Source organism: Odocoileus virginianus, chromosome 16, assembly GCF_023699985.2.
Source record: "Odocoileus virginianus isolate 20LAN1187 ecotype Illinois chromosome 16, Ovbor_1.2, whole genome shotgun sequence".
NCBI classification, from domain to species: Eukaryota; Metazoa; Chordata; class Mammalia; order Artiodactyla; family Cervidae; genus Odocoileus; species Odocoileus virginianus.
Genome location: NC_069689.1, coordinates 56612065 through 56618064, shown reverse-complemented (window position 1 = coordinate 56618064; position 6000 = coordinate 56612065). Strand labels below are relative to the sequence as shown.

Below are 6000 nucleotides of genomic sequence, written 5' to 3'. Positions count from 1 at the left end.
TATGGTTCAGTGGTAAATAATCCACCTGCCAATGCAGGAGACTCAGGAGATGCAGGTTCAATCCCTGGGTCAGGAAGATCCCCTGGAGAAGGAAATGGTAACCCACATCAGTATTCTTGCCTGGAAAATTCCATGGATAGAGGAGCCTGGTGGGTGACAGTCCATGGGGTCACAAAGAGTCAGACACCACTGAGCACACATGACCAATACTATAAGTATACATCCTATTGGTCTATTTCTCTAGAGAACACTGACTAATTTCCAACCAGGCTTGGAAAATGCCCTGAGGGAAATTGGGGGTGGGGTGAAATTGGAGTCAGTCAGTGGCCCTGCTATTCCCAGTACTGGACTCAGGCCATTGCACCCTAGATGTCACAACCCCAAGGGGTGGCACAATTTAAAGACTGTCACCAGCTTCTTTTCATCATTGCTGGCTTCAGTTTCACAGCTTTGGGCAAGAGCATTGGGCTGGCCAAGCTTTGGCCCTATCTGCAAGGGGTCTGCAAGGAGAGAGGGTGTTGAAGTTTCATGAAGTATCAATTTCCTTCAAGATAGAGAATTAAGGATCTGGGCAGACAAGAAAATAAACAAATGTCCTTTGTGCCTGGCGGGCTTCCTTGGTGGCTCAGATGATGGGGAAGAGCCCCTTGAGGAGGAAATGGTAACCCACTCCAGTATTCTTGCCTGGAGATTCCCATGGACAGAGGAGCGTGGGAGGCTACAGTCCATGGGGTTGCAAAGAGTCAGGCATGATTGAAGGTATAATACACACACTTTGTGCCTGGCAAACATCCCACTGCAACAGCTTCTGCTTGGAAAAGGCCAAGTGCAAAGCTGAAGAGTGGAACCCGAGTGTTCATATCTGATTGGGGTGTGTCCAGCCAAGGGCCCAGCCTTCAGAAGACTCACCTTAGTCTAAACAGGCCCCTGGTCTGCAGTATATTTGAGCAGCAACCCACTGTGAGGATCGGGGGAGAATTCACAAGACTTCAGACCCCGTTTCAGATGTATTTCTGATTCACATCTCCTTCCAGGCCTCATTTCATGACTGGCAAGCTGCTGACCTCAGTCTCTACCCATGTAACTCACAGGAAAGGAATTGGGGTTGGGAGTTGCTCTGTACCCCACTCCCACCTCCAATTTGTATTATAAACCCATGATTGTACCTGAAACCCCTGCCACTGCTGGAAGTCCCCTGGGAACAGATATTATCAGAGAAAAACAAAAAATATTAATGTATATATGTGGAATCTAGAAAAATGGTACAGATGAACCTATTTTCAGGGCAGAAATTGAGACACAGTCTATGGCCATATTTAAACACTAGATCTCATCTGATCTCGAATGCTAAGCAGGGTTGGGCCTAGTTAGTACTTGGATGAGAGAAAGAGAGACACAGATGCAGAGAACAAATGTATGGATACTAAGGTGAGGAAGAAGGGGAGTGGGATGTATTGGGAGACTGGGATTGATACACATATGCTACTGATTCTGTGTATAATGATGAGGACCTGTGTATAACTAATGAGAACCTGCTGTACGGCACAGGGAATCCTACTCCATGCTCGGTGGCGACCTGCATGGGAAGAAAGTCCAACAAAGAGGGGATCCATGTATACACACGGCTGATTCACTTTACTGGACAGCGGAAACTAACACAACATTGTAAAGAAACTATGCAAGTGAAAGCGTTAGTGGCTCAGTCACGTCTGACTCTTTGTGATCCCGTGGACTGTAGCCCACCAGGCTCCTCTGTCCAAGGGATTCTCCAGGTAAGAATATTGGAGTGGGTGACCATTTCCTCCTCCAGGGGATCTTGCCCACCCAGGAACTGAACCTGTGTCTCCTGCATTGGCAGGCTGATTCTAAAGAATTCTAATTCTAAAGAAACAGAAGCCCACTCCAGTACTTTGCCTGGGAAATCCCATGGACAGAGAAGCCTGGCAGGCTACAGTCCATGGGGTGACAGCAGTCGGATACAACTTAGCAACTAAATCATATATATACACAAAAACGTTATGTTAGTTTCTGCTGTACAACGCAGTGAATCAGCCATATGTATACATAGATCCCCTCGGTTTTGGACTTTCTTCCTATTAAGGTCACCACCGAGAGTTTCCTGTGCTATACAGTAGATTCTCATTAGTTATCTATCTATATGTATATATCTTTGCTTAAGTCTCAAATAATTATCCTTTGAACTCTAGGGGCACTGAGGATTCTGGCAGGCTCAGGGTCACTTAAGCTATCACTGAACTTCTTAGTCGACACCCATTACACTAAGGAACAAGTGGATGATAAAACTCGGGCAGGGAGGAGCTCTGAGAACACCAAGCAGTCAACAGTTACCACCCCATCAGGCATTATTTAGAGAACCATTTATTAGCAGGTTCACTTTTAGAGCGCTGTCACCAACTGCATCCAGGCAGCGCGTGAAGGGAGGCTGAGTCGGCTCCTCGTTGCCCCCCCGGGGCCGGCGCTCAGACCACAGGTAGCTGACGCCTGAGGTGGTACCCTGGCTGCGCTCCGGGAAAAGCCGCCCGCCGACTGCACCCCTAGGAGAGGGCTCTGTCCCTACCGAGGCGCGCTCCGCAGCAGTTCTGTTCCGCGACTCGATAGGGGGCTTGGCTTTCCTTCTGCAATGGGATCCGTTGATTCTGAAACTACACTGCACTCTCTCTGCGCTTTTCTGGCCGAGCGGACCGAAAGTGTGTTCGTGGGCTCTTCCCCACCGCAGGGCCAGGATCTGTAGAGATGGTGGCACCAGAGCCAGCTGCAGCGTTTCAGCCCCACAGCAGCGCGCGGGGGGAACTCGCGACAGGCCTCCAGTTTTGAAGGCTGTATCCAGTTTGACTTTGGGGAACCCACCCTTGGCTAGTTTTACTGGGCTTGGTATGTGTGTGTGTGTGTGTCTGTGTGTGTTTGGGGAAGGGGTGGTCACGTGATCGCCAGTCGCTCCAATCTGGGTACCAATTAAGCCCAGACCAGCCAAGAGGGAAAATCAATGAGCGAAGTGACCACTCTGCCCTGGTCTTGCAAAGGATTGCGGAACTGGAGGCCGGGGAAGGGCGAGCCGAGTGCACTCGGGGAAGAGGCGCGGCGAGGACGCCGTTCGCCGCCCCGGCTCGGCCGCTGGGGGCCGCAGTCACCTTCAGCGTAGAGGAGCGGGGAGACGCGAATTCCGGCGGTGGCTCCGGCCGCCGGGCTCCCTCCAGCGCGCAGCCTCGGCTCGCTCTCCCCCAGCGCTGCAGCCGCGACCCGGGACCGAGCGGACGTCGCCTTCTCCGAGCTCTCCCGGGGCCCCCATCCTGCCCTCCCGGGTTACAGCTTCCAGCCAGGCAGCCCCTCGGCGCGTCCGCCGCGCCCCTCCCGGGCCCGCCCCCTCCGTCCCCCGGGTGCGCGCAGTCGCCGCCAGTGCGCCCTGCCTGCCAGCGCGCCCCGGGCGGGCGACGATGGGGAAGCCGAGCTCTGCTCTTTGCCGCCTGGGGCTTCCCGGCCCGCGCAGCTCACCGCCCGCCAGCCTGTGACGCGGCGCCACCGGCCGAGACACAAAGACCTCGGCTGGGGCCGCCCGGGGGCCGAGGCCGCGTCCCGGAGCCGCAGCCAGCCCGAGCGCCATGAGAGCCGGTGCCGGCCGCCGGCTGCCCGGGAGGAGCCCGAGCGGCCGCCTCCCCCGCGGTGCGCCGGCTCCGGCTCCAGCTGCAGCCCGGTGGGCGCAGCGCAGGTGAGGGCAGAGCCCGACCCGGGGCGCCGAGGCCACGGCCGCCCCAGCCCCCGGGGTGCCGCCGCGAGTGCGGACCCCGGGGTGCCCGAGAGGAGGCGGGGTCCGGCGGGGTCCGGCGGGCTCCGGAGCCTTCCCCAGGCGCGGCGATTGAGATCGGGCGGACCACGGCGGGAAAGAAGTGGGAGCCCTGCAGGGCCGCGTGGGCCCGGCGCCGGGGGAGCCTCGGAGGTAACTTCGGAGAGCCAGGGACAGGTCGGGGGCGGGAGCGCACGCATGCTCGTGTGTGCCGGTGCGAGGTGTGTGCGCCGTGTGCTCGCGGCTCAGCGCACACGCGCGCGGGATGTGAAGTCCCGGGCCGCGGGCTCCCCTCCGCGCCTCCACTCGGCTGCCTGCGGGGTGCCGCGCTGGGGGCTATGATGGGAAAGGTGTGTGTGTGGTGTTGGGCTTGACCAGACCTGGTGGAGAGATCAGGGATTCAGGAAGAGTCGACGCGAGAGGACCATGCGGTTTGGGGCAAGTTTTCATGGCTGAAAATTTCCTTGTAGAATCCGGTATATTGAGGGTTAAATAGGCCAGCACTAATATACAAAAAGCCCGACCACGCATCAGAGGCGCCAGGTACCCACCAGAGCCGGACCGACCAGTGCATCCAATTCTTAAATTGAGATTTCCAGTCACGTCGACGTGGGATGGGATCGTTGGTTTTCCCGAGGAGATAAGATTGTTCAACTTCACCTGCCAGACGACACAGAAGCCAGGCCTGGCGGGCGGGGAGCGCGCGCTCACACGCGGCCGCCGCCGTCTAACTCGTACGCCTGCAGCATTCCTTGCCTGTTGGTGCTCTGAACGCGAGCGTTCCTCCGGGCTGACACATGCAGCCAGAGTGATCGTTAGTCCACTCTCCCGAGGGTGTTGGGAGCTCCCTGATTTTGAGCTGCTTCACTGTAACAGTGCCCACTCCAGCACCGTTGTGCTGGAAGACTGTAGCAGTGTTCGACTGTTGTGTGCACGCTGGGGAAGATGGTTGGTTCAGGCTCGCTTTTCAGGGGGAATTAAGGATCCTGTGAGGAAGACCTGAGCTGGGGGATTGAGAGTCTCTGCGATAAACAATAAAGATTTATCTCAGAGGCTTCCAACCCATTTGTCTTGAGGAAGGGGTGGTTTCCAGAGAGAGAGAGAGAGAGAGAGAGAGAGAGAGAGAGAGCAGAGAGAGAGAAAGCAGAGTCCATCCTTCTGCCCTCATGGCTGTGATGGGGGAGCTTTGCTGCCCGGCTGGCTGAGGTCTTATGCATGGCATCAAGAGTTGCCAGTTGTTTGAGAGCAGCTTATGGAGCCAGGTTATGCACTCCTTTCTCCACCAAACAAGCTGTCACCACCGTCTCGCCCAGATGGAGATGTTTGGTTAATGACCCTTCTTTCCCAGTCCTGTGACCACCAGCATCCCTAGCCGGGATGCTCTGCAGGTAGAAGCTGGCAGACTGCTGTGACCACAGTATGTCTGTAGGAATGCTACCCTCACAGCAGTATTTTGAGGAGAATTGAGATAAGAGAAGGATGTTAAAGAGAGTGGGATGTCTGATGCTCTGATGCTGTAGGGAGAGTTGGACAGCCCCCTTTTAGGGGTTTCAGAGGAAGGAGGTGTAGGAGAGAGAAGGAGGGACCTTGCAGAATGAACACATTGAGAGATTTTCTTACCTGGAAGGAAAACCTTGACTGTCTGGTAAAAAGAGTCTGATTTTTACTGTACTTGTCTGAGAGGCTTGTATAAATCTGACACTATGTGCAAATAAATTGCCAGGCAAATAATAGATCAAACAGTTTATTTGCATTTCTGATGAGTTTGGTGAGGAAGTGTTGTATAGCACTTAATACTTGGAAGACAGACAGAGGTTTCTTTGTCAGTGATGTGTTCTTTTTGAATTTTACAAATATAATATTCTATAGCACCCCCCACCCACCATGCCAGCCAATGCTAGAGGCAAAATTGACGCGGTTTTCCAGCTTCCAAAAGCCTTTGCCGCTTATTAACTCTCTGATACTCCCTCTGGAACATTCAGTCGCTCCTGGGAGGTTAAGATGTCTGTCTTGTCTCTGTCCACTGCACACAGAACTGGTCTCAGGCCAGCGGTTCTCACTCAGGAGCCCCCAGATAAGTCCTTTCTTAGATCCTGAAAAATGTGAAGCAGAAAGCAGTATTGCAGCTATGGCTTGGCGCCTGCTGAGCTGGGACTTGATGACCAGGAGAAGAAAGGGGAAGGCCCTTCTGTCTGCTTCTG

At 54.8% G+C, this 6000-nt stretch overlaps 1 protein-coding gene across 1 annotated transcript in view; it reads left to right on the top strand.

Moving 5' to 3' along the window:
* Nucleotides 1–3041: 3041 nt before the first annotated feature.
* The window catches only part of MINAR1 (membrane integral NOTCH2 associated receptor 1), a 37849-nt gene continuing 34890 nt past the window's right edge, over nucleotides 3042–6000 (top strand). Inside the window, exon 1 of the mRNA XM_070478257.1 lies at nucleotides 3042–3952. The gene's annotated coding sequence lies outside the window, so the exon portion shown is untranslated. The remainder of the gene's footprint in view (nucleotides 3953–6000) is intronic.